The following is an 8660-nucleotide window of genomic DNA, read 5'->3' as shown; positions in this document are numbered from 1 at the left end:
GGAGGATCTCAGGAAACTAGTCTACAAATCTGCCCAGGATGGAGGAATCAGCACCTTGGAAACCTTCAACACATTCAGAAACAAGTTTGAAACCATCACTCACTACTTGGTAAGAATGGGGTACAGTACCAGCCTGGAGGAATTCAGACACCTTCTTTTGGAAACTCTTCACAAGGATCTGGATCAAAGGGTTACTAGGAGCTTGATGAAGGACAATCAAATGCTAGCCTCAAAGGACGGAGGTGATATCTTGCCAGACACTGAAACTCTTCTTACCTACATTCACCAGGAAGTTTACTCAAGATCAGTGGTCAACAGAAGGACTGAATGGAGGGCAGAAGAGAAATTCACTTTGGACAACTCACCTAGGACCTCCAAACCCACACCTGCTACTCAGGGAGCTGCCCCTACTGCTTCTACTTCTCTGGACAAACAAGTGGAACTCCTTACCAAACAACTTGCATCTCTCACTGCTGGCAAAGGACTCCCTCCCCACATGGACAAACCTGCTAGGACCTGGCCATTCAAATGCTATTATTGTCATCAGGAAACCCATGGAACCAACAGCTGCTCTCAACTTGCCCAGGACATGTCTAGTGGTGCTGTTATCAAGGATGGAAGAGATTACAAACTTCCAGACAAATCAGTTATTCCCTGGATTCCAAGCAGACCAATCAGAACCCCAGTGGAAGAGTACTCTAAAACTAAGCTCACATCTTCTTTTGGCCAACTAGAGGAGGACCCAGTCTATTATCAAACCCATAGTTATGAAGCAGACCTTGGAAAGAGGACCAGAAACAACTCTAAGGATCAGGATGAAGAGGAATCAGCCAAGTCAGACAAAAGGATCAGGAAGGAAAAACAGGACCTAATGGACATGGATACAGAGGACTTACTTCACATGACACAGCCCCCCACTCCTAGTGCTTCCAAATCCCCTACTTCAAAAGGCTCCCCTCAAGTCAGATTCCAGGATAAGGACAAGGATTCAACCACTGCACCTAAGGACAAACCAGTTAAGAAAACCTATTTGGAAAAGACTTTGGCCAAGGAGTACCCAGGAATTGAAGAGGAAGTGGCTAGTAGGATGTTGACTGCAGGAAAGATGGAGTTGGCCTTTGGAGAAATCTTTGCTATATCACCAGGAGTTACTGACTGTATCAGGAAGAAGATAACCAACAGAAGGATCCCATTGGATGGTGTCAAATCAGCAAACTTCACAGACATGGAGGATGGAGAAGAACCAGCACAGGAGCAACCCACTACTCACTACTCTTGCCCCCTTGGATACATCACCATCACTATTGGAGGAGAGAAACATCAAGCACTCTTGGATACTGGCTCTATGGTCAACATTATTCCTGAAACTCTTGCACATAAACTTGGATTGGTACTCACTGCTAAATCTATGAAGCTCAAAGGAATTGGAGGCCACCTTACTGATATACTTGGAATTGCTGAAGATGTGGAGGTAACCATTGGGAAAGTAGTCAGGACAGTTCATTTCTGGGTAGCCAAAGGACCAGTTCAGATGATTATTGGAAAGCCTTTCTTGATGGATGTCTCAGCTAACATCAACTACAATGGAGCCAGAGGAGAAGCACTTTCAATCATGGATTCAGCTGGTCAGACTTTTTTGGTTCCAATCACACTCCCCAGTAATCAGAAGTGGGAAACCAGCATACCTTCCAATTCTGGACTGTTAAATTTTTTAGATTGAGACCAGGTTTTCAGTTCCCTTCCCTTACAACTGCAACCCTGGAAAACAACCAAAAGCAACAAACTGTAGACACTCATTCAGCAAAATATAAATCAACTCTAAAAAAAATAAAACCAGTAAACCAACCAATGCCATTATCTCTCAATCCCCCATTATCAAGGCCACCACTCTCCAGAGATCCTTACCTCACTCCTTTGAGCCTCTTTCCTCCACCATTCACTCCTACCTCTAAGATTACTCAAGAAAGGCTGGACCTCATCAACTTTGGACCTCCTGGATGGCTCTCTCCTCAAGAATATCTCCTGCTGGTATGGGTAATTGTGATTAGACAAGGTGCTTTGGCTTTTGTGGAAACAGAAAGAGGCCTTCTTAAACACACCTATGGACAGCCTTATATTATTCCAGTCATTCCCCATGAACCTTGGCAACAGAAACCAATTCCAATCCCTGCACCCATCAAAGACCAGGTTATAGAATTGGTAAGGGAAAGACTCAGCACTGGCCTCTATGAACAATCCTTTTCCATTTATTCCAGCCCTATATTTTGTGTAAAGAAGCAGGATGGTAAGCTCAGAATTGTACATGACCTTCAGAAACTCAACAAAGTCACCATTAAGGACGCTGGACTACCACCAAAGACAGAGGAACTCATTGAATCATTCACTGGAAGGGCTTGCTATGGACTAGGTGATATCATGGGAGGATATGATGAAAGAGAATTAGCTCCAGAATCCAGACCTTTGACCACCTTTGAAACACCCCTTGGAAGATTTCAACTTACCAGATTACCCCAAGGAGCCACCAATTCAGTTGCAGTTTACCAGGCCCAAATGATGTGGATACTCCAGGATGAACTACCTCAACATATGGGAATCTTTGTGGATGATGGAGGTATAAAAGGACCAACCTCTGAGTACAATGAAGAAACTCTAAAGGACAACCCCCAGATTAGAAGATTTATCTATGAATATGCCATTACTCTGGAAAGGATTCTTTTCAGGATTGAAGAAGCTGGACTCACCATCTCTGGGAAGAAATTTGCTTGCTGTGTACCTGCTCTGGATCTGGTTGGCCATGTGGTTTGTAAGGAAGGCAGAAGGATATCCATCAAGAAGCTCAACAAAATTGAAACCTGGCCAACTCCCACCACTCCTTCAGATGTCAGAGGATTCCTAGGTATCTGTGTATATGTTAGAATGTTCATTAAAAATTACTCAACCCTCACTGCTCCACTCAGAAGACTCACCAGGAAGGACTCCTCTTGGGATTGGACTGAAGATTGCCAGGATGCCTTTGAGGACCTTAAAAGGATTGTTGGAACTGATATCACCCTAAAGAAATTTGACTATGGACCTGATGCTGGCTTAATCAAACTCTCAGTGGACTCCAGTGTTATTGCTGCGGGTGCTGTTCTTACTCAACAGGATTCTGATGGATTGGATAGGCCTGTGTTATATGAGTCAGTAGTCTTTTCACCCAGGGAATCAAAGTACTCACAATCCAAATTAGAACTCTGTGGTGTTGCCAAGATCCTCAAGAAACTTCAAACCAAACTGTGGGGCCAACATTTTCAACTCAGAGTGGATGCCCAGTGCCTTATTGGAATGATCAACAACCCTTCACTTCCCAATGCCCCTATGAACAGATGGATTGGATTTATTCAGTTATTCTCCTATGACCTTGTTCACACTCCTGGAAAAACTTTCACCTTACCTGATGGACTTTCAAGAAGACCCCCTGATTCTCATGAAGATGATTGTCCTAGCTTTGATGAAGATGAAACCTGGATCAAACCTCACCCTGGATTTGGAACTAAACATTCTTCTTTTGGCCTGCTTCTGGGGACATCAGCTAAGTTGGGGGAGGGGGTAAGTAACTTGCAGCAAGGAATTTGGAAGCACCTCCAGGAATACCTTTCAACCATGAACAAACCTCCAGGATGCAGCAGCCTGGAATTCAAGCAAATTTTGCACAAATCAGCCAACTTCTTCCTTTCCAATGGAGTCTTGCACAGGATCAACAAACCATTCTCCCAGATAGTAGTCACCTCTCCTTCAGCTCAGAAATCCATCCTCAATTCCCTTCATGAATCCTTAGGCCACAGAGGTATTGCTGAAACCTACAGAAGGATTAAACTCAGATTTTGGTGGCCAGGTCTCAAGAGAGGTGTTACCAAGTGGGTCCAGTCTTGTGAAACTTGCCAGAAGAGGAGTTCAAAATTGCCAATGGAACCCAAGAAACCTACAGGAGCAGCAACCATCTTTGGAAGAGTCAGTTTGGATACAGTTCACATCAAAGCTGGCAAATGGAAGTACCTGGTAATTGCAAGACGAATAATCTATCGAGTTTTCAATGATATCTTTCGGCAATGAGGGCGTGGAAATGGCGCTGGAGGCAAACATTACGAATATCGAACGCTATAGCAGAACTTTTCTGTTGGCCAATGACCTGGAACTTATAAGATACTCATTCTTTTTCATTTTATGACGTCATTATGGACGCCTTTACCCTTCAGAGACGTTTGGCGCGGTTATTCTTTTATTTCTTTTAATTGTTGACTCTGGTGTTTGACCCAGTTTAATTAGTTCTTGGATGGCTTTTGGATCGCTTTCACGTCATTCTTTTCGCCTATAACCTTTTCCAGTCGAATTGCCAGCTTCAGGAGTCTAATCGGACAGCTCCTTGGCGTCACCTTAAAATTATTTCATCATGTATTCATTTCCTTTCAACTCCTATACAATGAAAACCGCGGGAAATAATGATGACACTCTGAACGACTTCAACAACCACGCGGCCGGTCACAAAATTAACATTCCCGGTTTGAGAATTAATCTTTCCGATCTTGCCTTTCATTTGAACTCGGTTCCAGTTCATTCTATTGAGTGGTTCAAAAGTTATACTCGCTCCAAGTTCCCTTAGTATCTCCACGGTCTCATTTACGGTTTTCATTCAGCGTTCACGGCTGCCCATCGGCCGAATTAATCTTTCATAATGATCGGTTGTCGTTTCATCTCCTCCTTCTTGCCTTTCTAATCAGCCCGGAATTAGAACTTTTCATCGACGGAAATCCAAGTTATACCCGAAAACATATCGCCTTATATTTACGCGGTGTTACTACTATGCGCGCCCGCGGATTTTTCCTGGATCTTTAAACCGGCCCTACACAATCAATAATCAACCCTTAAAAATAATTGATATATACCATTTTGATCTATGGAATCGGCTCTTCCGAATGGGCTTGGCTCCAAGAAAGTTCATTGAGCCGTTCCGAAGATACAGGCCGACCATTTCCTTTCTTTTTTTTGGCTTTCCGCACGCGCGCCTTCCGCATGGAGCCCCCGCTCAGACATCAGGACCCCTCTTTCGACAGTACACGCGGATGGAAACATGTTCCATTCCCCATCTGGACAAAATCAAGGCTTTTTTTTGTAGAAAAGGTGAATTCCAAGTGCCCAGTACTGAAGAGGGACCATGAATCATTCATTCCCCCCCATGATGAGGAGAATTATGGAAAAATTTTTCCCCAGCCATTCATCCAGGGAGGAATCACTCACTCCTCCATCAATCAATCCAATCACCCATCATCATTCCTTACCATCCCATAGCAATTACTGGACATCCAACCACCTCAATATTGGAATTTCTTCATCATCTTCACCCTGTATTCTAGGAATTATTCAACCAACAATCCAATCATTCATTCCTTCACCATTATAATCAATTTCTTCCAACACATGGCAGCTCAGAAACCACCCAATTTGAGCAAGAATATTCTTTGGACAGCTTATCAACCTCCCTGGACTTCAAATTCTCTTCACAGAACTTTACATTATATATTCAGACACTTCAGAAATTCAGTCATTCAACTCCAAATCATTCACAACCTTCAGAAATTACAATTATCAACCTCATCATTCATCATCATTGCATTGCATTCTTCCATTGGCCTCAGTTAGGCAGGAAAATTATTGTATTCTTCAGAGTGGAATTTAGTCTAATATGTGTCTGTCTCATGGATATTGCCTTCAGCAGAGTTAGATCTTCTTAAACATTCACCCCTCATTGATAATTGGACCTTCTTTTGGAAACTGGACTCTTTGGATTGGATACTGGACTATGGATACTCTGGATACATAGGACTATTGGACTTTGGATTGGACTTGGATACCTTGGACTCAGATATACTGGACTTGGATTATACTTGGACTCTATTTGGCTTTGGACACTGGACTCTTTCTCCTTGGCTTTGGACACTGGACTCTGGATTTGGACTACTACTCAGGATTTTGGATTTCACCTTTTGGAGGAAGAACACTGGACTTTTGACTTTGGGCTCTTGGACTCAACATTCTTCAACTCTTTCTGGATCACTCTTCTCTTTGGTGCATTGCCTGGGGACAGACAATAAGTTGGGGGAGGATGTGGTGCTCCATTCCAAACCATAAGTAGTATTTTATTGCTTTCTTTTACATATATTCATCATTACATTGAACATTTCCCCATAACCCTTCACAAATACCTCATTATTATTGCATATTCAGATTCTACATTAAATTTCACATATAGTCACTCATACATAGTATACCCTTATCTTCAATGGTTCAGTAGTTATAGAGGATATAAGACTTACAGACAACCTACAGTCTTCATTAGTTACAATACTCAATTCATTAGTAACTTACTTGAATCATTACAGTACATTACTTTTACATAATTACTTTCACATCCTAAACCCTTTACATACATTTCTCATTATGTACTATACCTATTGTACACATTACATCATTAGATCTGTGCTTACTTCTTTCAGTAGTGCTCATCATTAAAAGTAGTTACTATGTTCTCATCACTCTTCCCCATTAGTACATTCTTTTATTCCCATAACCAGCATTCCCCTTTCAGCATTGCTCATCATTACATACTGTTACTATTTCACATCACTCTTCCCCATTTGTACATTCCTTTATTCCCATAGCCAGAATGCCTCCACTGTCTGTGCTCATCCCTCCTTACTATAAGACTGTCTTCCCCCCCTCACTTGTACCTCATGCAGAATTGATAGATAATTTTAGATACAGAAATTATAAGTGCCCATTCTCATCAACCCATTGCCATTGAACCATTGCCCATTGCTTTCCCCCCCCCCTTCAACCATTGCTCCAACTCTCTTACCCTCAGTAGTCAGTAGTTAAGCTCATAGTACTAGCTCCTAAGATCAAGCAGAAATCAGCCACACCTTTTCTTCTTTTTCTTAGTGTTACTCTCATCCCCTCAGCATTAGTCAGGAAGGCAGCCTCATCAGCACCCTTGCATAGCTTACATTAGTACTATTGTTGCTATCCATTTCCCTTCCAAGCTCTATTCTCCCCTTTGAGTAGTTCCACACCGCGTGGACTCCTATTGCTACCGCAAAAGCGCCAAAAACTCGTCGAAAAAGGACCGTAGCTCCTGTTAACATAGCCGAGTGGACTTCTAACTCCTCAGCGAAGCCAAGCGCAAAGGAAAACAAGAAAAAATTGTCTTCTACTACTAGGAAAAGCAAGAGGATTTCCGCTAAATCTAAATCCTCAAGTATTTATCTTAAAAAAATCTTTAAATCTTTTTTCTCCTACTATATTCTCACATTTTCTTACGCGTAATTACAATGCCTCCCCACCTCAGAAATGGCAGAGACCTCTCTGCAGAACTGCGCCACCGCTACCGCCTTAGCCCAGCCGCCAAAGAACGGCTTCGAAGGGCTAGAAGCAGCCTTGCCACCTCTACAGGAGGACTTCCTCAAGCTCCCGGAAGAGGAGCCGCTCCCCCCAGATACCGGGATCCCTCCGGCTCTATACCAGCCAAGAGGGACGTCTATAGCTCTAGCGTCGAGCAGATCCACACCGGTCCCACGGCCTATTGACAGGGAACAGATAGATTTAACGGTGAACCTTCCTCAGACGAGTCAACCGCCCTCCCAGCCTATCAACCCAGAGGGCATGAGACCCACAGCGCCGCGCAATCTAGCCCTCCTTCCATACACTCAGAGCCCTCGACGGGAGGCGTCCTTGGGACCTATGGACCTTATCCTGGAAGAGGAGGAGCTATCCAGCCTCATCAGTATGTTCAATGAACAATTTGACCTGTTTGTCCGCGCCAGAGAAGCGCAGAACATATTAACTATGAGGCGTCTCCTCTCCCAAGCCTCAATGACCCAAGAAATGATCATAGATCTAGTTGGGAGGAATGACGGGATACGCCTGTGTCAGGATTGGATCCCCAGAGAGGAACTCAACAATCTAGAAGTCTCTTTGACGCATCAGAACAACGGAAACGTGCTGCCGAACTCGACCGCGCTACAAATCCAAACTCCTTTGCAGCTAGCAATGATACCCCGCCAGCCAACGGCCGTTGCTAGTCATGCTGACTCCAGAGCCTACGGGTTTTCAGCACAGAGCCTTGGCGCAGGAGTTCCAGGTTCCTACCCCTTCCAATCTTTCAGAATCTTGTCCACAGCCGCAACCTCAACTGCGCCCAGAAAATCAGAACTACCAAGGAACTCCCTTGCCGCCACCGCCACCGCCGCAGACGCTCCAAGTGAGGCCACCACCAGCTTCTATACCGCGAGAGGTGGTTCAGTTATTCCGCCCCAGCCCGCATCATCAAACTGGCGGCTACAATCCACACCTTTATCCTCAAATGCCGCAAGAATTGGCAGGCCACAACCCCCCCCCCCCCCCCCCATCCTCAACACAACTGGAGAGTATCAGGTAGGAACTGGAGACGCCCCCAGGACGACACTCAGAGAGTTCTAGAAATAGGAGAATACCTAATGAGAGCAACACAAGGAGTGAGGAGAGGCTATGGACGCAGGAGAGCCAGGGGGAGAGGCCCTTATTAGATGAATCTTTGCCTAAAAGTTCTTTAAGTAGTGATTCCCCACTAGGCCTTAGTTTAGATATTG

Source organism: Puccinia triticina, chromosome 14A (genome assembly GCF_026914185.1).
Source record: "Puccinia triticina chromosome 14A, complete sequence".
Classification (NCBI taxonomy): Eukaryota; Fungi; Basidiomycota; class Pucciniomycetes; order Pucciniales; family Pucciniaceae; genus Puccinia; species Puccinia triticina.
The sequence above is the reverse complement of the archived record's forward strand: the minus strand, read 5'-3'. Positions refer to the sequence as shown.